The sequence below is a fragment of the Ambystoma mexicanum genome, chromosome 11 (genome assembly GCF_040938575.1).
Source record: "Ambystoma mexicanum isolate Mex_15411 chromosome 11, UKY_AmexF1_1, whole genome shotgun sequence".
Lineage (NCBI taxonomy): Eukaryota > Metazoa > Chordata > Amphibia > Caudata > Ambystomatidae > Ambystoma > Ambystoma mexicanum.
This window is the reverse complement of record NC_090934.1, coordinates 1371600336-1371626784: the sequence shown is the minus strand read 5'-3', so window position 1 is coordinate 1371626784 and position 26449 is coordinate 1371600336. Positions and strand designations below refer to the sequence as shown.

At 45.6% G+C, this 26449-nt stretch overlaps 1 protein-coding gene across 2 annotated transcripts in view; it reads right to left on the bottom strand.

The window, feature by feature from the left end:
- The window catches only part of TRPM7 (transient receptor potential cation channel subfamily M member 7), a 2599208-nt gene that overhangs the window by 1077430 nt on the left and 1495329 nt on the right, over positions 1-26449 (bottom strand). The window lies entirely within an intron of this gene.

The window sequence follows — 26449 nt, the reverse complement described above, 5'->3', positions numbered from 1 at the left end:
CGACGGCGGGGTCCACCAGACTTGCCTCGTCCTCTGTAGGCCTCCTGAGACAACGAGCGGGCCGCTTTACGGTAGGTGGAGAAACCGCCGCCGGAACCTTTGGAGGCGCCCTTGCCTCCGCTGCTCCGAAAGGGCGTCCGTCGTTGTTGCAGAACTCCAAGGGCTCGGGCCGTCTCAGTGTCCGCTTTAATGGCCTGAAGGGAATCGTCCACTGTTTTCCCAAACAGGTTGTTCCCATCGAAGGGCATGTCCAGGACTCTGGTCTGAACGTCTTGACGGAAGTCCGTAGCCTTGAGCCATCCACGCCGCCTAAGGCAAACGCCGTTGCCCAACTGGCGGAACCCAGTGTCGGCGATGTCCGTCGCAACGGAAATGGCGTGGTCCGAAGCCACCTCACCTTCCTGCAGGATCTCCAGGGCCTCTGCCCTCTTGTCGTCCGGCAGGAAGTCCAGCAGGGGAGCCAGTTTGTACCAGAGCTCCCTGTCGTAGCGGGCCACGATAGCCAAGGCGTTGGCCGCTTTAATCGTCGTCGCTGCAGACGAGATGACTCTGCGTCCCATAGCGTCCAATTTCTTTCCCTCGCCGTCCGGTGGGGAAGTCGATGTGGAGGCCGAACCCCCCCCCCGCTTTCTTCCTGGCCGCCGCGGAGACGACGGAGTCCGGGGTAGGCTGCGCCCGGAGGCACAGGGGGGCCGTGTCCGGGACCCGGTACTTCTTCTCGTACCGGTCTCTTCTAGCTGGCGTCGTGGAAGGGTTCTTGAGGAGGGTGAGGCCCTCATCCCAAATGTCGTCCAATAGAGGCACTGCGAGGACCGTCTTCCTCTTGGCCTCGCGCCGCTGATAAAGGAAACCTTCCTTCTTCTTCTCCTCAGGGCAGAGTTGGAAAAGCTCGGATGCCCTGGTGATCATGGAGTGGAACGATCCAATCTCGTCGGGCGGAGAAGCCCTGGTGGGAGGCGACGACGGTACATCCTCGTCGTATACCTCGTCGTCCGTACCCGTCGCTGCCGTGTCAGTCCCCGTATCATACCCTCGGGTGGACGGGGAGGAGGGCTGGACGGGGCGCGACGGCTGAAAAGGAGGTGGAGGGTGGATCCTTCTTTTCTTGGTAGGGGGAACACCAGAAGGTCCCGGTTCTGGGTCCCCCGACGGGAGAGGTTCCTCCGTCGGCAACGGTAGTCTCGTCCTTATCTCTGAGCATAAGGACTGTATAGCCAACAAAATGGCCGCCGAGTTGTCTTGCAGCGCTGGCAGAGGGGAATCCGACGGGCGATCAGGGGCCCCGTCGGTACCCTCGACGATGTCGTCGTCACCTGCGTCGGGATCCATCCCGACGGGCCGGTCTTCTTCCACGCCGAGGCCGTGGCTTAAGACCTCGACCAGCTCCTCCTCCGAGGTTGAAGCCGAATCTACGACAACGCCCTGCCCCCCCTTTTTCTTCCCCTCGGGGGATTTCACGGGGGTCCTATCGATGGGCACAAAAGAGGACTCCCTCCGAGGTGGCAGGGAGACTCTGAGCCCCGAGGTCGCCACCACTGGTGTAGCCTCCACAGGCTGAGCCAGGGCCGCCGCGACAGTTTCGATAGAGGGCTTGGCCGGATGGATTAAGGCCTTCACCACCTTAGGTGCGCTCACCGCCTTATCCTTGAGGGGGGGGACACTGCCTCGCTCCCCCTCCGCCTTCGAGCTCGACCGGGGCCTCTCCAGGAGCTTCGCCGGGTGCTCGGCCTTCCTCTTACCCGACCCAGAGCGTTGGCTCGTGGTTGATGGTGCCGGGGAGGGTGCGCCCTGCCTGGCGCCCGTAGAGCCCGACCGTTCGGCGCTCCCGGTGCCAGCGGACTCGCGGTGCTTGGCCTTATGTTGGACCCCCGTCGCCGGGGCGTCCTCAAAGGTCTTAGAAGACCGCTCGGATTTCTTCCTCTTCTTCTCGCCGGACGGGCTCTTCCCTTCTAGCCAGTTGGCGATACGTTGATGGCGGTCCTTCATGGTCCGCTTCGACAAAACGCACAGTCCTTCTCCACGTGCGTCTTGTCCTCATGTAGGCAGTAAAGACAAAAAGAGTGTTCGTCCTCCTTGAAGACGTTCTGCAGCTGGCATACAGGGCAGACCCTGAACAGCTTTCCGGGCGTCGAGCTTCCCTTCTCCTGGGCCATGACCGGGCCTGAGAAACTTCTGGAGTCCTCCAAAAGCGTAGCTCGACGAAATCTTCACCCTTGAGGGGCGCAGACGAATCCGACACGGGTCCCCGTTGATCGGATGGAGAGTCGGTGGAGCTTGAGGCTCTTTTGACCGAAAAAACGAAGTTTTTGAGAAAAAACGTGAAAAAAATAGCACTAACGCTCGAGAGCAATAGCACGAGGATCCCAACACATGAACGTGCGGTAAAAATCTGAAGATGGCTGCCAGAGGCGGGGCTTAGGTAGAGGGCAGTCATTGGCTGTGGTCAGTATGACGCAGAGATCAGTGATTGGTTATTACTACGAAAGACAGATCAGAAACGAAACTGATACTGGTTTTTTCTTTACCGAGGATTCCCAGCCTGACGACGGGGAATATTCATGAGCATGTGAATCCATGCCAGACCCCATGCTGGAGAAAGCCTACGAACATCTTCAATAATAAATGGTTTCATCAAACCCATGGGACTGCAATGGGGTCAGAAGTAGCCCCTACAGTTGCTAATATATATGTTGAGTCATGTAAGTTAAACCTTTTCATAAACCCACTGATTGGAATTCATTATTGCTACTCTCTAGTTGCCATCCCTGTCATACCAGGGAAAATCTACCATTAGGTCAATTTTTACAACTTAATCATAACAGTTCAACTAAATCAGCCTATGACGAAGAAGCTAACATCCTGAATTCGAAATTACGAACAAGCGGTTATCCAAAAACTATAGTTAAACGAGCCTGCAAGTGGGCTACTAATAACCATCGAGAAACACTGTTAGAATACAAAAAGAGAAATTACAAAAATGATATTGGTTTAGTCAGTTCCTTTAATCATCACGCTAATAAAGTTAACAGCACTATTAAGTAGAATTGGCAGATCTTGGAAGGTTGTAAGGCACCATTAAATCGACCCCTACATGTATTTAAAAGAGGTAAACATTTGAGAGACCTAGTGACCAGGAATGATATATATCTACCTTGTGAGACAACCAAGCATTAATGAAACGTGGGGATTACCAAAACCTACAGGCCATGCTCCATGCGGCCACTGTAGTTGCTGCACAAAAAGGAGTAGAACGACAGAAGTACATTTAGGTCTGGAGAAAATGTGGGTCCAAAAACTACTTACCAACTGCAATACCAATATGGTAGTACATACTATCTGGTGTCCTGGTGGGAAGTTATATGTGGGCAAGACAGAAAGAAACATTTAAACACATAGCTCTGAACAAAAAAAGCTGCATTAGAAAAGCAGTAATTAATCCTCCTCTTGTAGGACACTTTTTAGCAATGGACCATACTTGTGAATCATTGAACTATTTTACTAAAAGTCTCCCCTCCTCCCCCCGAGTGGTTGTCTAGCCAATGGCAAAAAGAAATTGTATGAGAGTGAACAACACATTATATTTCTGACTAATAGTGTTGAGACAGGATTCAATGAGAATAGTGATTGGCCCCTTGCTATACTCTATCATGATATTATGAATAATATTACATCTAATTACTCTTTATTTACTATGAAATATATTTGCCCAGCTATGCACCTTGTCACCAGTGACTAATGCGCCAAACTAATCCAAATTTTTTATACTACTGCCCATGAAACATTATATACCATCTATATAGAGTGTCTCAACACCAATTACAAAAGGAAACAGAATTATTATGAATAACCTCATTCATACCATACTTGAGACATGCTTAATCTGTTTATCCTAATATTACTACATGTCAGTCTACTGAGATATTTGTTCTGTGGTAGCTTGAAAAATAAAACAGTTCATAAACCTGCACCTCTATTTAATAGAATTGACTTATACGAGGTAGTAACGTTATAATATTGTACTGTTTAGGACAGAAGTAAGACTCGATTGGTGTAAGACAAGTCAATATAAGCGCAAATGATATAACGTATGGAGGAACCTCCTTGAACTAACTTTGTAACAATGACATATTAATAACATTGTGTGAAATCTATTTGCGATACAGATAATATGTTAAGAGTAGTTCTTTGTGATCCAGACATTACCGGGAGTATACTTTAATGTGAACTACAGCTTTGAGGAAACCATTTCAAGATGGCCAACTAGTTAACTACCCCGGAAACTGAATTGACGATCTTGTCACGTGATTAAGAAAGTATGAGTATTTACTCGAGTTTCTGGCGTAAGCTTCCTGTTTGGAGTCTTTCCTTAGGCGGAACAAAATATACGCTAGCAAACAACCCATTACCTAAACAAAGGTAAATATAATATGTAAATAACAGTTGTTCGTATAGCACAAGCTAGTTTCCTCTATGCGACATATATCCATCAGAATCTTTGTCGAACATGACCTTTTTAACTCTCTTCACGTCTTCTGTTCTTTTAACAGAGGCGACTAACAATTCTAATCACATATCCAAGAGACCGGGCACATGAGTTCGAATTCCAAGATATTTATACTTGTATTTATTATTTTATATAGTGCCTTAATCCAAGGCGCTTTACAATGAATAACAAAATATACATTAAACATGGAACAGTATAAGCTATAACGGTAAACATGAATCAAACCAGAAAATCAGCATGTAGAACAATTTACATATGAGAAAGAAGAGGAGAGATGGGGGGTGGAGAAAGAAGGGGGAGAGAGAGTAGTGCTTAAGGTGAATAGTAGGAAGAAGGGAGATTTAGAATAGAAGGGGAAGATAAAGAACAAAGAGAAGGGTAGAAGAAAGAGGGAAAGGGATATCCGACGACACTGAAAAATAAAAGCATTAGTAAGTAAATAATGACTAACGCTACTGAACTCCAGACTATTGTGACAATAGGATAAAAAGTGTGTAGTCCCACCGCATAGACATTTGAAAAAACACTAATATCTTGCTGGTTTGTATCGCCCCTCCCGTCCATTATTTTTCCCCTCTTGCAGAAATCTATTCTTAAGTGCAAGACACTAAGTACCAATCTGTACCTATTGAGCCAGGATATCTTACCGAATAACAGATGATAATTTTTTTAGCCACCCCTTTTTAAAACTTAGTAAGTGGATCTTGTTATATCATTTAAGGGATGGAATGAATGCAGACAATGCGGAAAAAGATGACCACACAAGTAATATTAATGTAAATATTGCAGGTATTCGTCTAATGATCAGATGCTTGAACTACCGTTACTATAAAGGAAAGTCTAAATTGGTAAACACTCCTTTTATTATTTAATTCTCAGAGTTGTGCAATGTTATTGAACATGTTTGAAACTGTAGAACAGCACTAATAGATGCTTTTCTCTGCACTCTTTTTAGGTGGCTATTACGATTGAAAGTATAAGACTCAATCCATCACAATGGTGTGCTACTAAGAATCTGCTGAACCCTGAAAGAGCTTTTTATGACTTCTATCCCGATAACAAGAAAATCTGTCCCTTGAAAAAGTTCTGCCATTAGTAACATTTTTATCGGAAGAACGAAACATGTTGGGCATACTCATACTGTACTTATAAGACAGACGCAATAATTAGACATTAGTTGTCAGAGTAAACTACAATCTAGTAGTTTTATGATATATCGAAAACTTCATAAGCTAGACTCGATCCTTTCATCAAGACAGGTCTATAATTAATTCAGTTATTGTGTGTATGATAGCAGAAAGTTTTTTGAACAGTTGCTCTTGTTGCATCTTCTTTTTTAACCTTTAACTATATAATAGTATTTGAACTTGAGAAATAAAACTGCAGATGTCACTTTAAACGGGCTGCACTAGTCACTTTATGGCAATGAAGAAAATTGTGAGAATTTGATTAATGTATATTTTATGTGTTTTTAAAAGAATGTATAAAACATTTATCTGAAACAATGTAGTGCTTTCTCTTGAGGGTTAACATAACTATTTCATTACATATGACTATGGAAACATGTGTTAATGCCTTCGTCAGGTATGAAATGTAAGCCACATACATAGTGCAGACTAGTTTGGGTCTCTTCTTTAGTTTATATATTCCAGGGTGACCCACTCTACCTTCATCCCCCTGGTGCCTCTACTTATTTTTGTATTACAAGGTATATTCCATCAAAGAGAGGTCGCGTGTGAACAATTGTGCTTCCGACCGGAACCAGAGTACAGCTCCATGTTGATAAAGGGGAACACAATTATTTATGGGTCTTTAAAGTTAAAGATCCCCATCAGAGAGTGGTTGTGTGTACCTAAATCTGTTTATATTTTGAAGATTGATCCTTGTAACATCCAGAACAAGTCTTCTATAACTGTAGAAGTTGATGAACGGATGAGAAGACCAAGCATTGGCCAATCCAGTAGACAAATCCTTTCTATAGTGAAACCAGCCCATTTAACATCTATTCACCTGAATTCTGAGACTGTTTTGAAGATCCAGTGTCTGCTGAGACACGTAGGACATTGTTAATCAAAGCTGGAAGTGTGACAATACAACTTCATGGAAGCTACCGGAAACCACGTAGGTGTGAATGAAGCTGGGGAAGGGAGATGGGTGCTTGTAAGAAGAATAAGTCAACAATCTGAAATGCTGAGACTGTTGAAGTTGATAGACGAGCAGTCTGGAAGCAAAGGCAGATCATAGTGGTGGCAATAAGACAGACAAAAGAGGCAAGGAGGCTGCCCTTTTCTTATAGCCTAGAGAAGAAGAGTGCTTTGCATACCTGTGGAGGTGGAAGAGTCTTGTCTTTAACACACCTTTCAATTCTAAAATATCAAGTTGGAGTAGAACTACTAGAACTGTGGTTGTGAATAATACTGTCAGAGCATCTTACCCTAAAGCTGTTTGAAGTAGTGGCATACTGTGGAACAAAGAAACCTGTCCCCACAGTAGAAGGGGTTAAGAGGGAAGCAACACCCCAAGAAGAATCATCCTGACAATTATACCAAAGACACTGCAGAGGTCAGAAATACAGAGGAAGTTGTTGAAGCAGAAGTTGTTTCTTCCTTCTTTGAACTGTGGCAAACCACTCCTGCAAGGAGGATATCGAGGATTACCATTGGTGCTGTTATCTTGGCTGGAATTGGAAGGGGAACTTTTCAACAGAAAAATGAAGAACACTGTTACCTGTGGATATTTTTGGTGAAATTTATTTCGTTTGGAACTTACAAGAACTAGTTCAAGGCTTTCCTTTTCGTTTTGAACACTTGAGAAAAATGGACAGGTGAAGGTCATCCAAATCGCTGGTTGTTGGTTATTCTCTTATTTATATTGTTTCTGTTTTACCTTGAATGTTTTGTTGTTTAGTGTGAGGGGCAATTTTGTTGATGCTAGGAGTAATTTTCTTGGACCTTAGATTAGGTATGGAACTCCCTGTTAGAGTAGGGTTAGTGAGGATTCATTTGCACTTTTTACCTTTAATACAATGTTTAATTAAGCAATAAGCCCCCGAGGAGGGGAGGGCATTACCACTTCACGTAATGCCCCACGGCCCATTGTTAATGAAGGCCCGGGACATTACTTGAAGTGGTAAGGCCCCCCTGTAAGGGCCTTATTGCTATTAAGGGCCTTAATGCTATTAGTGCCCCAGCTCGTAAGGCCGGGGTACTAAAAGCTATTTATTTCTGTTCTGAAACACTCCAGCGTTTTGGCGCAGAAAAAAAATAAAAGTTAAAATAATGGCCACCGGGGAAGGAAAAACAAAGTCAGTTTTCCCTTTCCATTACAGCCATTGTAAAAAATAGAAAAAAGTAAACAAAAAAATGGCGGCCATGAAAAGGAAAGAAGGGACTATGTGTAGTCCCTTCTTACTTTCGATGACGGCCTGACGCAGATCAGAAGCAGAGCCTCCGGGGACAGAAGTGTTCCCAGCGCGTCCGCGCCCGAAATAGACTGAAAAGAAGGTAACTGGGTGGGGAGCAGGGAGGGAATTCTGTGGGTGAGGGCGGGAAGATGGGAACCACACTTACCTCGTTCCCCGGCAGGGGAAGATGGCAGCCTCCAGCCGGGAGGCGACTTGGATCAGGGAGATTACTGCTGGTAATTCCCCCGTTCAGAGCATCCTCATTGGCTGAGAGGCTGCCCACGCAGGGATCTAATTTGTCCGACCTCACATAACTGACCCCTCACAGCCGGGTACCCTGGGGGAAGCCTGCAGAGAAGCACCAGTGGACAGGAAACTGAGAGGTCACTGAAATTCCTCAGGTCTTTGTCCTCCAGTGTGTCTGCTTGGATCCAGTTTTGACTGGGTGCCTGGCTGTCTCCACTGGATCCATTCCGAAGAAGAAAGGAGGACGACGCCTACAGCCACCTGCGCGACTGCCAAAGTCGACTGAGTGACCCCCCTACAGCTCCCTCCCTTTCTTCATTGCGACAGGGAAGATATAAACCGAACGACTTCCTCCCTTGGACTGGTGGGCCTAACCAGTCTCGAGACCAGCTACAGTTTGAGCCATCCCATGACGGGCTGCTACCTTCCGGCCCTGCAATCTTAGAATACCCTGGGACCTCTAGCCCTGCATCGGTGCATCGTCTCGTTGAGTGCAGTTCTGGCTGCAAACATGTTGGCATCGGCCTGAGCCTACAGAGACTCCACCCCAATAGTAGAAGTTCCCTCAGCTGAGTCGTGGACTGAGAGAAGGAAGAAAGTCTGCCAGGTGACAACCGTCGTTGCTGTGTCGAGCCTCCACAACCAAGTGCTGCAAAGATCGGCTGCTGGGCATCCCTGTGACCGAGACTGAACAACTGCTCCCACCAACAGTTCATTCTTCAGCCAACAAGGCCAGACACCCAAACAGGAGCTAGTGTCGCCTCAACTTTGGGTCCCGACAGTGGCCTTGCTGTTATTCATTGAAGAAGGTACTGTCTCACTCTTGGGTACTTACTTGGGCAGTTGTGTTGCTGTTCTCTCCTCGTGAGCTTATAGAGTCACTTTGGGGTAGAAAAACCAACTGTGCTCTCCCAGGCCTTAAGACATTCGTCCTTTAGGCTGAAATGCTTCAGGTGGCATACCTATCCCCCTTGAACCTTTTGAATCGGATTTAATTACTTACTTGTTACAAAAAACATCATCTGTGATTTTGACAACTTTGCCAGTGTGCACCTTCCTTTGTTCTGAAGCCCACGGGCCACTTGTTCCCCGGATACCCCTTCTGACCTTTGAGACTCTCGTTCCACAGATAGGGTTGGACTTCCAAACTTTAGGCCTACACAAAATTATTTAAACCTACCAGTATTGATGTTTAGTAAATGTTGGTTGATGAATGATTTACTAACGTAAAGCTACTCTTGATATTTACCTGCTTCTCATCTAAGGGTCTACTATTGATTTGAGTATTTCAACAGTAAATGTCTTACTGTATATATGTGTGAAACGTTCCTTACTTGCCTGAATTGCATATTGAGTTTAACATTGCCTTGGTGTATATAATAATTAACCATATTTGTATATAACTACAGTGTGTAGGTGTTTTTTGACTATAAGTGTACTCAAAGGTCTTAGTCCTCAACTACAACCCTTCTCCCTCCTAGACTAACCCTGGCTGCTCAACCATAGCTACCAAACCTTTTGGGTAGTTCATGCCAAACCTAAGAGTTGGAGCCCTGTACACTTAAGATTGAGTCTTCTGAATTCCTATCACAGGTGGACTTTAGTAAAACTCCCTAACATAGATAAGGCCATGTTTTTTAGAGAACCCTCTGGTCATGAATGCAGGAGTATGTGGACGGTGCACACAGATTAAGAGAGACCCTCTATTAGGCCATAGACGCAGTAATCAATTCAATGCACCGTGGGGAGACAAACCATCCTCGAATGCACTCTACAGATTACAATCAATGTGCTGCAGCACAAGGGACTGCACATCGAATCTCCCTCAACAGTGGAATCCCATCTCAAGGTTGGGATCCCAATCGATGCTGACTGGGTGCAGTGCGCTCTGTTAGTGTACGGTGCACAACGATTGCCACACACAGTCCCAATTCAATGGAGAGAGTAGCAGCCGTTGGCAGCAGGAACGGAGCACTAGTCCAGAAACCCAATACAATTACCGCCCTCCCACCCCTGCGGCGGAGTCAGCAGGCCCGGAGAGTGTGGTGTAGCGGGAAGCGCCGGCAGGATATATCTGTAGTCCTGACTCACCACACTAGCGTGTGGCAGATGCCAATTTGGTAAGGATCATCACCCCCACTGATTCTGCACACCAGGCATTTCGAGAAGCAGCGCGGTCCAAAGTCACGCCTCTGGACGGGCCTCAACCTCCACCAGCAAACCCCGCTCCATCTATGCCAGAGGAGCCACTGCCAGCAATCCGGTGGATCCCGGAAGGCGGCCCACACCTCAGCAGGATCCTAAGAAGGTCAGTGTTGAGTTGGTACAACAATTTTGTCTCTGTACGGAAGATGAAGGAAGGATGTTCTGTCAGGCTCGGGAGCTCCATGCTCAGGCAGCTATCTTTATCACAACTCAACAGCGCCCACCGAACATTCTCTATTCATATATATTTATATATTTTTTTCCATCACAAACTCAATGAATGTTTTTTATTTTTCCCAACATTCTATACGTATATTGTGAAAAATTATTTATTATTTTACTGTACAAATCTGCGGGGTGGAGAGCAAGTCTTATTTATTTATTTATTATTTAATGAAAACTACAGGGAAAGCAATGCATTTTTGGCACAAAAATACTTACAAATCTTTTCAATATTGGTTTACATAGAGGAGGACCAGTGTCCTTGACAATTGGTACATGGGATATGGATAGAAGACCAGATGAGCTATGGTGGCATAGAATGCTAACAAAGTGGATCTTCAGAAACTAGGAGAGCTAGGAGGTTGGATTTAAATAGAGATAGAGCGGGGTAGTGCGGAGAGAGGGAGGAAGAGCATTCCAGAGGGGAGCGAGGAGAGAAAGAGAAGAGTGGGAGCTTCCAGGGGCCTGAGACATAGCAAGGAGGTGAGCCGAGGATGATCATATGGAGATAACAGGAGAGTAGGGCATGAGACGAGCTGATGGGTATGGTGGGACAAGTCTGTGCATACTTTTGAAGATGATAAAAATTAGTTTATACTTTGCCCTCTGTCTCAGAGGACTCAAAAACTGAAAAGCGCTATAAAAAAAAGAACAGCCACCTTTTCCGCTTCATGATTGATTTTAGATTCACATGCAATGTATGAATTTACCAATCATGGATGGTGTGTGGTAGGAACAGTGGTAAATACATTTCTTAGTACTACTTATCCCACCTGAGTGCGCTCTTGCTTGGGTATCTACAATAGTACTGTTTAGTCGAGGTATGAATCAACTTTTCTTGTGCAGACTTGGACATGATGGCTAGTGACACATTGACTAGGAATGCTAGTGTTGCCCTTCTTGCTTATAAAATAGCAGCTTGCTAGCTAGCACATAGCATTCTTGGATGCTCTGAACTATACATCTTGCAATACCGTCTTTTCTAATTGGGAATCCTTTAGAACACTCCCTTAGTCTGCAAGAAATTGCCTTCTTTTCTGAATGAGTTTAGTTTTGTTTATGTAGAACATGACTGCCCTCCTCAAATCTAGCATATGGAGGTGTTTCTCTGTTTGATTGTGGATTATCTGAAGAACACAGATCGTTCAATTGTATTGTTGATGTGGAATTTGGACATTAATTTAGGTGAACATGTTGGACTCCTTGCGGTATGGCTGCAAATGGCTCCTCCAGTAACAGATTCTGTAGCTCACTGACTTTATTAAGAATGTGAGTGCCACCACATCCACACCCTTTAGGTAAGGCGTTTATGTGTACATTTGTTAAAAAATGTATCAATCAGACTCTCGATATCCTACAGTGTGTAATTGTCAACTTCATCACCAGAAAACATATCTCTTCAATATGTTAAAAGCAGTACAACCTTTGTTTAGTGTCTATCCTTCCCTTAGAACAGGGGTATGCGACCTGTGGCTCTACGACTCTCATGACCCAACAATTGACTATGCTGGATGCGGCTTTGGGAGTTGTAGTGCAAAGATTTTGGGGTGCCAAAATTTGCAGGGCTCTGCCTTAGTCCAAACTCTATGACCGCGGAAAACAAGCTACTAAATTCAGAGTGTGTAGACTGGAGTATGTGTCCTTCTGCCTCTCTTGAGCTAGTGGATTATGATGTGGATTGTCAGTGCCAAGGGAGCAACTGAAGACTTGAAACCAATGTAAACTTCTCTAATCAAGTTTATTTTTGCTATCAAAGGGTTTAGCATTAACTAAGCCAACAATGATTGGGCTAGTAACTATATAACAAATTAGTTGAGAGGCTGGCCCAGACCAATACCTTCTTTTAGGATTGTGATCCTCAGTCCATTCCTCTCTCCCTTAGATCATGGCTGCCTCCTGGGCAAGTTAAACTGGCACAGACTCTAGGTGTTTATAGTCTCCTGATCATATTCCTGGCTGGTGCAAGAGATTCACTTAACAATCCGGGCTTGATACAGGGAATAGTTCTGTTTTTTAAGAGCTCAACATTGGACCGACACACTGGATAATAGTTCTTGGGGTACACATGCAAGCGCACACTGGACCGTGAAAAACAGAGGCTGGGGTTGATTAGGACCGGGAAACCCAGCAGATCCAATAAGATGCTTGCAACCAGAATGGACCTATTGACTCAATCTATACTTCCATGCCACCTCACTCATCTTAGGACCCTGCCTTTGACCCCCTTGGGCCAGGTTCTCCTAGCCTCCCTTAATGGGTTACAATTTCTGCATGCATAAGCGGACTTATCCTGCAACTCCTCCCATCCAACCTCCCCTCTCTTCCTGGAACTCCTAGATGCTACACCATGATCTCATCCCCTCCCAGGATCAACCCCTTGTCTGTTGTCAGGTTGCCTTCTCAGGAGTCAAAATCACTGTGCAGTTCTAAGTGCCATGCACCACCTATTTAAATCTCATTTCCAAACCATTGTGTTCTCTCCCACCTTCTAATGAACACCCCCTCTAACCATCAGTTTCTACTTGCGAACCTCCTCCTCGAAGTCTCCAGCTTCCTTTTTTTATCTCCTTCACCAATCTCCTCCTTCATATCTCTAAAGTCCTCCTTATTGAAGTTTCCTTTGCCAACTCTCCTCCTACATCCACTGTAATCTTTTCACTTCTACTACCCGCTCCTGCAAAGTCCTTTCCAGCACCAATCTTCAACTCTTCCCTTCCTCCAACTCTTTCTCCTCCATCTTTCTCAGTTTAGAGACCTATCCAGTGCTTACTCATCATGTCCCTGACTTCTCTCCCAGAATGGCCACGCATGTTACTGGGAACCGGCTATACCTGTTGGCCTTCATATGTGGGACTGTTTGCAACAGATAATGGTGCTGTATATGGACTGGCGTACAGGCAATTGACTCATCAGAATGCAATCTATCAATGTCATGCTGCATAACAATGACGACTTTTTTCCCCCCTTTAGCCTTGCCACCATTTTGGATTTCTCAAATATGTTAATGTTAATCAACTCTTATAAGGGTCAACTCACCCAAAGGCCTCAGTGAGCAGCAAGTAAGAAGAAAGAAAAGAGAAAAGGAGCCACGGAAAAGCCAAGAGAGGACACCGTAATCACTAAAAAGGTTTAATCATCAGTCCACTACAGAGCAGACTGTCTACCTCAATGTAATACCTTCCGAGACGTGTGCGACCACAGACAACAGCTTGGTGAAAACCCTTGGCAAAGAGGAAAGCCCAAAGAGCAGTACTGAAACTGCTAATGTGGAAGAGCCTCTGGTACTTACTGTGGATTGACGCATGGAAGTAAGCATTCTGGCAATTACTGCAGCAGAATGGCTTTGAAAATCTGGGCAAGGGTCAATTTGTCCTTGACCAAATTAAAAAATTTGGGAGCCCAATATCCATGATGGGATGCAGATCCCATCCTCCTTTGGCACCAAGTAAGTATATCCTTTTCCACTAACATCTCACGGATTGGATGTCAAAGGTGTCAAAACCTCATCTGCACTGTAAAATTCCTCAGGGAAGTAGTTTACCTCTCCAGGTTCAAGGGTTCCACCGCATATGGCAGAGTGTCACCATCTTCACTGAAGATTTGGCCCATCTTCAAGACAAATTGGGATGTGGAAGAGCATAAACAACATTGTGTTAGTGCGGTTTGGTGCGAAGGCTAAAGAGGCCCACTCCAGGACATTTTGGCCACAGGCTGAGCTGTACAGCTTTAGGGAGGAGCAGGTTAAAAGAGAAGGTCCATAACCAAGCTGACAGGTGTGAGGTTAAAGTTCAAAGAGTGTTTTTTTCAGCAGCAGAAGGCGCAATAGGCCCCTAGCTCTGCCACTGGTGGCAAAACTGAATTGGACAGCGCCTTAGTGAAGATTTCAAACATCTGCTACTTGAATTCCTCCCAGTCTTCTGCTGTGCAGGAGCTAGCAAGGGATGCTAATTGCTTTTTTTGGTGGTGATGGCACAAAGCTAAATTCATCAGCTTCCATGGAGCAGAATTGAGGGTGCCTCTTGGAGGCCATCACGTACTGTTTAGAAGACTCCCTGGCAAGAAGGACATTTTGCAGCACTGCTCATTGGGGAGAAGGACATCTTGCAGCACTACTCCTTATCCTTACTGTCACCATCATGAGAACAGGGATCCTCCTGATGTAGTGTGCTTCCCATCCTGGTGGAGAGTGGTGAAGAGTTTTGCAGCACCCTCCTCGAGTGCCTTAGAATGCAAAGGGTTACAGGAGTCCTAGCCCTCTGTGTTATGACGCCCCCTCGCCCTCCACCAAGGTTGTTCAGACAGACCATTGGGGCTCTAATACAGCCGTATGCCTCTCACAATACCCGCAGGGCTTTCAGCCAAGGACTTTCAATAGAGAAGGCATGACTCAATCAAGAAATGTGCAAAGAGTGCCATTCCCTAAGCAGCATGCTGAGCATTCAGAAACAAGAACTGAGGTGTGTGCCATATATTCCACCCATGATATCACCTGCTTAAACAGTGCCAATACCAGCAGGAAAAGTCAATCACAGCAGCAGTACATCCCCCTGGTAGCTGCAAAAATTCTAAAGCCAAATTGACACAGAGGAATTTGTGCCTAAAGTGAGGAATCTGTGGACGGAAGGAAATCGTAGGACTGTGTTCTCTTGCATCAGCTACCTTCCAATAGTCAATGGATCAAGCCCTAGAGCCTCACCAAGCATTTCTGAATGTCATTGTAATCCATATAAACTCCTGGACCATAAAACACATATACTAGTGGCCCAAACCCTATGGAATGTGAGACAACTTGGCACAGGCCACAGTCAAAGGCCATGTCCAGCCCATTAAAGGGAAAAGTCAAAGCCATACATAAAATGTAACTACCCACCAACATGATTGAAATACAGGTTTTCCTTAGTCTAGTCGGATTCTACTGCAGGTTCATTCGTAGTTTCTAAAGTATTGCCGGTCCAAAGACCAACCACTAGAAGGAAGCTCCCCCAGATATCACATCACCCATGTGTAATTATATATTCTCATTATTGATCACTGATGAGATCTCATGTATGTGCTCGTAGGCCAAGAAACCGGTGGGGTGGAGTCGGGTTTAGGGGGGCTCCTGGTTCAGATTGTCACCACTTCCCACCCCTGCCGAATTTGATGCGTTTTGTGGAATTAATTGGACCATCTTAACGCTGTGTTAACTTAAGTGTTTTTTATTAACTGAATTTCAAATGATTTGTAATCTAGATCTTATCCAGGGCCCAATCGCCATGGACTTTGACTGTGGTAAAGACAAAGCTCATTATTATGAAAGAGCTTGAATACTACTACCCCGATTGTTAACCCATCACCCCCAAATCTAATTTTGAGCACCTTTATTTGCCTTGGCAAGGGTTCACGTGGTAATCACTAGCATTGAGACAAAAACAGTATTTTCATTTCTGAAAAGCATCACTGCTGCAATGCACCAATTAAGATCTAAAAAGGTTTTTGTGGACTCACCTGCACATTTCCCGCTACATGTGTCCAATCGAGTCATCTTTTTCGCAAAGAGAAAATTAATGGTATTAGGCTGAAAGAACAAGTTACTTACCCCTGGTAAAGTTCTTTTGACTGGATGTTCCTCCCATGTATTCCTCATCTTTGATATCTCCTGTATCCAGCTTCAGTTGCTTCAGAAAATGTTTTCGGCAGATGGCACTTTGCGTCGACTCGATGTCCCTCGAGGGCCTCCATTTTGAGGATGATGTCACCAAAGGTCTATATGGAACACGCAGCACCCATTGGCTTCAGTTTTTTTTTCTCGTGTTTTTCTTACAGTAGAACTTCCAGAATTAATGTGGTTTAGACCATACCATACTAAGAAGGAGCAGAAAGTGTAAGACAAAAATGTGCCTGCAGGGTAGGCTGGGAGGAGGGATGAGGAATACGTGGGAGGTACATCCAGTCAAAAGAACGTTACCAGGGTTACGTAATTTGTTCTTCGAATGGATTGTGTCCTCGCATGTATGCCTCATCTTTGATACGACTCCCAAAGCAGTATCAGTTTTAGGGGAGGGAGTACGAATTTTGCAATCAAGGGTTGTTATGAACCGAGTGCTTCCATCCTGGCTTAAGGTGGAATCAAGGTAGTAATGCTTAGTAAAAGTGTGAATGGTAGACCAAGTGGATGCCTCACGAATATCTTTTATTGGAATACATCTTTGCAGAGCAGAAGAAGTAACCATGCCCCAGTGGAATGGGCTCTCAAGATTCTGGGGGATCTTGCCCAGCATTCAGTAATAGCTAATATAATTCATCTGGACAAGGTTTGTTTAGTTACAGCCTGTCCCATTCTATGACCAGTATACCCTATAAACAGTTGGTCAAGTAGACGAAACTTTGACATTTGTGAAATGTAGAAACTCAGAGCCTTTCTTGGGTCAAGTCTGTGTAACCTTTCCTCTTCCTTGCCAGCATGAGGTAGTGGGTAAAAGGTAGGTAATGCTACCATTTGTCCCATATGAAAATCTGATGTAATCTTAGATAGGAATTAAGGCTTGTCCTTCTAAAAAACCATAAAAGGTGGTTTCAAAGATAGTGCCTGCAACTCACTCACCCTACGTGCTGATGTAAACGCCACTAACCAGATGATTTTGAATGTTAGTAGTCTTAAAGGACACAAATTGAGTGGTTCAAATGGTGTACACATGAGAAATTTTAAAACAAGATTAAGGTCACTAATAGGAACTTGAAAAGGAGATGAAGGGAACATGTTAGTGAGTCCTTTTAGAAATTGTACTACCAAAGATATATTAAAATATGACGTTTCCTCAGACGAGCACTTCAAGATGGAAAGCGCTGCCAAATAACCCCAGATTGGCCAAATGCAGCAGAAAATATATAATTTCGGGTATTTTGCACAGATAAGGATCCACATTCTTATCCCTGCAACAGATGAAGAATTTGTTCAAACGGCAGCGGTATAAAGACTTTGTTGCTGGCTTTCTGGCCGAAAGCAAGATCTCCATTAGGTCCTCCAGGAGGTCCCAATCCTTGTATCTCAACCTCTCAGAAACCATGCATGAAGGTTAAGTGTGCTGTCCTCTGGATGGAGAACTAGTCCCTCCTCTCGCGAGAGAAGGTCCTCTCTTTGCGGAAGACATTTTGGTGGGGAGATGGAGATGGACATGTTCAGAAGGTCCGGGTACCACATCCTCCTGGGCCAATCTGGAGCAATTAGGATAATGGATTTCCCAAACTTTCTCAACCTCCTGATCACGTGAGGAATGACGGGGACTTGAGGAAATGTGTACAGAAGTGGAAACTCCCAGTCCATTAAAAACGCGCCCCCTAGAGCTTCTCTTGGAGGAAATTCCCTGGAGCAGAATAGTTTGCACTTCCTCTTGACACTTTTTGAACAGATCCACAGTTCGCACTTCCTGTTGACACTGGTTAAACAGATCCACTTAAGGGATCCCTAAAGAGTGAAGATCTCTTGAAGGACTTCCTCAGCTAGTTCCCACGCATGGGAGACTGTGCTCTCCCTGCTCAGAGCATCCACTGCCGGATTCTCCACTCCGGCACGCTGAACTGCTAATAAGGAGATTCCTTCTTGTATTGCCCAGAACGAGAGCTGTATTGCCTCTGTGCACAGTGGTAGTGACCCGACGCCTCCTCCCTTGTTGAGGTAGTACATGGCCACTGTGTTGTCCGACATTATCAGGACATTCTTTCCCCGTTCAGAGGGCAGACAAGCCTTCAGCACAAGTTTGATTGCTCTCAGCTCCAAAAGGTTGATATGTAGTTTGGACTCCAATGGAGACCAACGACCGCTGATTGTCAGATGGTTGGCATGGGCCCCACACCTGCGAGTGAGGTGTCCGTAACTACCGTTATCTCTGGATATGGTTGCCAAAAATGTTCTCCCTTCAGAATGTTGTCCTCGCAGGCTCACCATAGGAGATCCTGTGCGACCCTGTTTGGAACCTGAAGTAGGTCTGACATGTTGCCAGAGAATTGAGACCACTGTGTCCTGAGAGCCCATTGAAGAGATCTCATTCTCAGGCGAGCCTCTGGAAACAGGAAAATGCATAATGTCATGAGGCTGAGCTACCTCAAGAAGTCAAAGGCAGGGAGTCGCTGGGTACACTGAAATGTGGTGACCATCTGCAGAATGTGTTGAGCCCTCACCTCTAATGGCAAGGTTTTTCCCAAGGATGTATCCAGTACAGCCCTGATTAATTTGAGATTTTGAGATGGTATGTCAGACTTCTATGGCTCTTGATCCCGTAGTGTAGCCGTAGAGTCTTCAGAATAATACACTTCCCAAAAGTATAATATACTAGAACAATCTAGGAAGGGTATTAAACAGAAGATGGACCTCAGTCTTGTTTTGGCGCGGAAAAGGATGTACCAGAAGACTTCCGAAGCGAACACCAGAACGGGTAGTCCCCTGCAGGAAAAGACCAATAATAACTATACCAAAGTAACTCCCTCTTAGAACATGAAGCAACGGAAAGAACCAACAACTAACCTGGAAAGAGCGTGACAATGCAGAGGAGCCAAGGTAATGCTGGTAGTTCAAGTAGGAGGTGATCACTGCGATAGATATTTCAGAAGTGAGTATCGAGTGACAGTAAGAAAGAAACGATATGAGGGGAAGCAAGCAGACTTACCAAATAAGAAAGCGTAGAAGTTCCTTATCGCACTGTGTTGAAGAAATGAGAAAAAAGTCCTTCTCGAGGTCACTAGAACTTCTTTCTTGAGGTAGCGTGTCTCTGGTTCCAGGGAAGGCGCTGGACCCGACGACACGAGGACGCCTACCCTAAAGTGGCGAGTCTCTAGTCCCAGTTGCGCCACTGGACCCGACGGCACGAGGACGCCTACCTTGGGGTGGCAAGTCTCTAGTCCCAAGTGCGCCACCGGACCCAACGGCACGAGGACACCTATTGAAGGGACCGTAGAGTGGATGACAACACAGAATGAAGGTAAGGTTTCAGCTCCTAGAACCAGCGAGTAGCCAGATCCTGCGGTCGGAGATTTGGAGATCCGTTCAGGTAGACAGAATGAATGAAATACGTAGGCAAGTATCCGGCATGGGCAAAACACAAGAGAAATCCGTGGAGCAGGCCGAGGTCTGGTAACCATTAAACCATAGAACCATAAGGGGATACAAGAAGCAGTCCAGGTAACGTAGCGTAGGTTCAGCAGGAATCAAGAAATAACAAGGACAGACAAGGGCTAGACAGAGAAGAGTAGTCAAAAGGCGTAATCCGGGGTCAATATCAGAAATACAGAATTGAGGCAAAATCCGTCAGATGCTTAATCAAACACTGTGAGTCGGGACCTGGCGGCTTATGAGGCTATTGCCACGTGACTTGACGGAACGGGTCACGTGACCCAGAGATCCTGAACGCCGCACCAGTTTCCATGGCAAACGGCTACGTTCCAGGAAACTGGTGCGTGCATTGAGGAACACTCTACGAGGTGTACGAGTGGTCGCGCATAGTGCTTTCCTGGATCGGGCACGTAGAATATCACGGCCCCTCAATAGATTCCTACGTGAGGAGAGAGAAGGCACTGACGAGGTACGGGTTACAGGTAGGTGTTTCCTAACATGGTATCATATGGGACTTTTTGTAATTGAGGGAGGAGCCCAGTCTGTGGAGAGAGTGGCAGGTTACGCTGAGATGATCCAGGACTTGTTCGGGAGAATGTGGCCTGATCAGCCAATCGTCCAGGTAGGGGTAGACGTGAATCCCCCCTCTACAGAAACTCGCTGCTACCACCACCATTAGTTTGCAGTTTGGTGAATACCGTGGGGAGGAGGTCAGCCCGAATGGCAGAACTCGAAACTGATATTGAGAACCGCCAACCTCAGGTACTTTCTGTGCTTGAGATGGATTGGCACATGAAAATAATCATCTTTAAGGTCCAATGACACCATCCAATCCTAGAGTTGGAAGGCCTAAATGATGTGAGAAAGTGTGAACATCTTAAACTTGTCCTTTATGAGGAATTTTTTCAAGCATCTCAAGTCCAAGATGGGTCTCTGTCCCCCGTCCTCCTTGGGGATTAGGAAATATCGAGAATACCATCCTGTGTTCTTCTCCATTCCAGATACTTGCTCTATAGCACCTTTCTCTAACAGGCTCAACATTTCCTGCAAAAGGAATGGATCTGGAACCTTTAACGAATGGATGATTCTGAGGTCTCTGAATGAAGGGTAGGCATTAACGCTGGGCTATAGTTTAATATGCCAGCATCCTAAGTAATGCCTCACCATTTTTTCCGATGCTGAGACAGTCTACCTCCCACTGGGGTGTCGTGAGTCAAAACCACAGAGAGGTTTTGAGGCGGCTGATGGTAAAGATGCCGCTGCCTGGGCCCCCCTGGGGAGGGAATCTTCTTTGGCCTATTTGTCCAGCCATTGCTCTTGCTCTTCCAACTGAGGAGTAGAAGTGAAAGGGTCTACCCCTGCAAGAAGGTCCGCTGGGCTGAAAAGGCTGAGGCTGCCTGATGGTGGCACCTAGACACTTGGCTGCTGTCTTCAAGGTCTGCAGCTTCTCAAGGATTTTGTCCGTTTTGCTGCCAAAAAGATGAGACACTTCAAAAGGCATATTAAGGAGTCTAGACTGCACGTCTGGCGCAAATCCAGAATTCTTTAACCACACAAACCTGTGGATCACAGTACTTGCCGCCATGGCTCTGCTGATACTGTCAGCAGAATCCAAACCTGACTCTAGAGACTTGCACATGGCCTCTTTCCCATCTTTTACAATGGCCAGGAAGCCGTCTCTTTCTTCCCCTTCGGGAATATGTTTAGGCGCCATGGATACACAGTTCCATAGGGTGAAGGTACATTTTGCAAGGGCACATGTAGAGTTGGCAGACTTGAGAGCCATGCCACGGGAGAAACAACTTTCTTTGACCAGGCATAAACATGCTTATCATCCCGATTTGGTGGAGCAATCGGATAGGCAGCATGTTTGAAGGTAGAGGTTGCTGCTTGCACCACCAGGCTTTCTGGGGTAGGGTGTTTAGATAAGTAGTCGGGGTCACTACTTAACTGTCTATAATATTTTTGTCAAATTTGTATTGACTGTCGGACTTGATTCTGGTGCTTCCCAGTTTGCACATACTCCATTTTAATTTTCAACACTATCTTTTTATTGTGTTTTATAACAGTTATAACATAAGAGCATTTCAGAGCAAAGCATAAGGAGGCAAACAAAAAACAAATGAGGAGCAGTAATAAGAACACACATGAGCACAGTACACTTTAGACTAAGGGGAGGCATGCGCCAATAGTTCAACTGGCAGGCTTTGTCAACAAAGCTATAGTTCAAGTGCCTCGGAGTGCTCCGCTAACCACCTGAGTGTTGCCGGCTTGCGTACCACTCCTGGAAATCGACTGGTGTAATCAAAGAAGGGGGACCAGGTAAGATGAAATGTACCCAAAGTTCCCAGCCGGGTATCAGTAATCTTCTCCGCTGCATCAATGTCCCAGCACTTCGCCAACCACAGTGAGATCGCCGGGCCGTCCAGGGATTTTCAAAGGCAGGCCAGAGATACCTTAGTTGTCGTGAGGAGATATGTGACCAGGTCAGCCATATGTCCGGTTAGGGGGAATGTCCCCTTGCCTGTGTCCCTAAAAACTATTCCTGGGTCCCAAGGGATTGTCAAGCCTGTCATCCGTTTCAGTTGAAGCAAAACCTCCTGCCAAAACCTGGCTGTTAGAGCGCATGAACAGCACATATGGAAGAATGATCCCACAGACTTGCAACCCTGCCAGCAGTGTGGTGGGATAGTTGGATCACTTTTGTTTAGTAATTCCGGGGGGAGGTACCATCAGTAGCAAACCTTGATTGCTGCCTCCCTATTCGTAACGCATTTGGAACCTCTGTGTGACCGGGTCCAGATGCGGTACCAGTCCTCTACGTCTATTTCTCTGCCAAGGTCTCTTTCCCACTTGAGAATATATTTCTCCTTCCCTGAGGGGTCCGACCTGTCAAGAAGTTTGTAGAGTAGCGCCCCCTGCCTTTGAGAACTGCTGAGGTTAGTGTTTGTTCTAATGCGTTGAGTTCTCTGCCCCCTCACGCTTTGGTTGCAGGTTGGGACATCCAGTGCCTCCGCTGCGCATACCTGAACCTCTCCCCTTCATCAATGTGGAATTTTGCTTTACACTCTTCGAAGGTTAAGGGGATACCGTTGTTGAAGAAGTCTTTTATCGGCAATAATCCACTCTCTTTCCAGCTAGCAAACCTCAGTGGGTTCATGCCTGGAGAGAAGTCAGGGTTATTCCATAATGGGTTTAGGGGGCCCAGTGGCCCACTAACCCCGCAATGATGGAGTAACCTCCTCCAGCTGTGAATAGTATTCTTGGTGGAAAATAGTGGGTCCCCTCACCCAAATTTCCCATTCCTAAGTGTGGTAGAGTGGCAAGAGGGAACAGGAACCACGCCTTCTCAATCTGTTTCCAACGTGGGGCTCTCCCCCCTCCTGCCATGTGAATGCATGGGATAGCTGTGCTGCCAAGTAATATCTAAGGATGTCAGGGACACCGAAGCCCCCATTTGTGTGCTTCTCAGCATGATCCTCCTGGCAACTCGGGGCTGTTTCCTCCCCAGACAAATGTTAGCATACCCCTTTGCAGATTCTCAAGTACCTGCTGGGAATATCTACCGGTAACGATAGGTAAAAGTAAGGGAATCTGGGGATTAAGTTCATTTTAAGGGCTGTAACCCTCCCCAATCAGGAAGTGCTTATGCCAACAGGCCATGTCTTCCTCTATTTCCCTAAGCAACTGGGGAAAGTTGTGGGGAAAGTTGTCTTTATATATTTTATTGATAGAGTTCGGGTTGCAGACTCCCAGGTAGGGGGTGCAGTATTCCTCACATAAAACCGGCCCTTCCTTAGCGAAGGAAATTCTATGCCTGTCCCCATGACTGTGGATTTAGAGTAATTAACTACAAACCCAGAGACCTCACCACATTTTGCCACTTCCACTCATAGCTCCTTCAAGGATGTGCTTGGTTGGGTAAGGGAGAGGAGGACATTGTCCGCGTAAAAGGAGAGTTTGTAGCAGTCCGTCCACACCCGCAGCAACCTTATAGGTTGGTTGGACCGTAGCTTGATGGCGAAGTGTGCCATCGCCAGAGCGAATATTAGCGGTGAAAGGGGGCAGCCTTGCCGGGTGCCCCTGAATATCATTAGCTTCTGAGAATGATACCCATTAATCCTTAGAGAAGTGTGTAGGCATTGGTAGTTAGCTAGAACCCATTTGACATAGTTGGGACCAAAGCCAAAGGCCATTAGCATTTTCACCATATAATTCCAATTTAGGAGGTCAAAGACACTTACTCTTTTTTTGTAGAGCAATATGAAATGGTAAGATTGGATCCCTTTGAGGACCTTTGTTCAGGATTTCCATAAGTTCATCCTGTTTGAATGGGAGAGCAGGCCTGCTCCATCCCATATAATCAATGACCGTGGTCATTAATTGCCTGTAAGAGGCATCTGCATGATCTGCCGGGTTTAGCTTGCCAAATTCCAATTCTAGAGAGGTTTCCACCCCACTGGCTGATTGTAAATTATCACACAGATCCTGCATTCTAGACTCCTACGATCTGAAACTATCAGGAACATTAGGTGTACCATGTTGTAACCCAAAAGGAGTATTGTCATTTGAAGGCTCATAGTCTTCATAAATCGATGTGAGAGATTTAAATAAATCCTTTCTTGGCAATGGTTGAAAGGATTTTAGAATGTCCAGTGGAGAAGTCAATGGTTTTGAGCCAGATGACGATGGAGTCATCGTCAAACTTGGTTTTGGTGTCAATGAAATCAGTGTCTTGGACGGCGATGGCGTTGATGGTTTCGATGCCGACTTTTCCATGGACTTTGTGTCCGTGACGGACGTCGAGAACTCGACTGAGTCTTTGATGATTTTTCATCGACTCGAGACCTCGACAGCTCTCGAAGATAGTCTGGTCTTCGTTCCGGGCTAGAGGGCGCACGGGATTTGGGCCTAGCCATTTCCTTATCGGCTTCAGAAGGCACGGTAGGAGCATGGCCAACTTGCTTTGAGGGAGCTTGTTTCTCAAAACTTTGTATCATTTCCTGCCAGAATGATTGCCATTCAGCCAGAGTCAAGGCCTTAGTAGGGCAAGATATACTCTTCTCTGGAGATGAGTCAGACGAGGAAGACAAAGTAGGTGATTTATGATGCCTTTTCTTTGATTTTTTCATCAACGACCACTCCGTGACCTAGATCTTTTAGTTTTCTTCCATCGAGGCCAGTCATCTCTCGCTTCGTCAGAGGAATGTTTTTTTGACGGGGTAGTCGAAGGGGATTTTTTGGGGCGTCTACCTACTGCCAATTTCCCTTTAAGCTCCTTCAGAGCTTTTCCGGTCATCAATTGACACGACCGACAGGTCGAGGTCCAAGGCACCACAAACACACCCGATGTAGGGCCATCAGCGACATTTTAGCGCTGCAGTCTTGGCATTTCTTAAACCTGGTCTTTGGGGTTGTCAAAGACGAAGACATTACAAAGTAATATGAAGCACGTTGTAGTTCACTTAGCGATAACTTACTCGGAAAAAGTAACTGAAGCCAAGTGCTGCGCGTTTCATATATACCTTCGATGACATCTTCGAGGCGGAGGCCCTTGAGGGACATCGAGTCGACCACATCAACGCAGTGCGTCCTCTGCCGAAATGTTTTCCCGAAGATGGATATAGGAGATATCAAAGATGAGAAATACGTGGGTGAACATAATCCATTCAAAACTACTTTTTTGTTTTCTCAATATCTTTTGAACTATTTCTTCCCAAAATGTCTAGTTTGTAGCCAACCATGCCTGACATTATATTTGGAAAATTTCATCTAAATCTGTCCAGCAACTCACGTGTTAATAGGAATTGAATTTTGAGAAAAGTCAATGCAATTAGGTTTCATCTGCATTATACGGTGTGTGGCAAACCAGAAGAAGGAGTCGGACACACAGCCTTTTCTTGGGCTTGTTCTTGCAATAATAGAAAAAACACCTAACTTGCCCAATCACTAAGCGATGATCCCTACCTAACAATACTAAGGGTGCTCGTTCGTCGTCAATCAAATGTCCACAGTCCAAAATCTACTTTTACCTGACCTTACCACTAGAACTAATAACTAAACATAGCCGGAATCTATATTTTCTGACACCTTCCCTTTAGCTTGGTTTCCTGGGCTTTGGTTCAGAGTTATTCCAATTGTAATCAGTTCTAGAAGTTCAAACAACACAAGAGCATATGTTTATCTGGGTTTACAAATTCTCTTTCATGAGTTTTAGCAGTTATTGGTACATAAAAATAGATTGGCTATCGTAGAGTTTTTGAGACCTATCAATATCCTCAATATCCTTCTGACAGTCATTCTGTAGGTCATCTCTGACACTTCTTCCTCTTAATTTGAGCCCTTCATACTCTTTCAAATCAATTGTCTGTTGGGGTTCAGAATACCCTTGTTAAAAGTGTAGCACCACCACTCCTGGGGCCGCTCCCCTGGTTTCCCCTTACTTTCTATGGGATTGTTTTTTGTGCTTAATTCAGAGGGTTTCTCAAAGTCTCTTAGTAACAGATTCCATCAATAATTATACTTGCCAACTTTCTTGGTATTTCACAATCTATAGGTTTGTGCTTTCTCCATGACCCACAGTCAATATTGAAGTTCTTTTCCTGGATTGCATAGTCCCTGTTGTCTCCCTCTCTCCTTATCCACCCTGGTACCTTCACTTGACATGGGTGTATTCACAAGGCTTGTTATTGGGGTGGATTTGCTTTCTCTAGTCTCCCTATTCACTTTCTCAGCTCCAGTGCGCTGTCACTCTCAGCGTCTCACTAGGTCTGCGTTCTCGGTG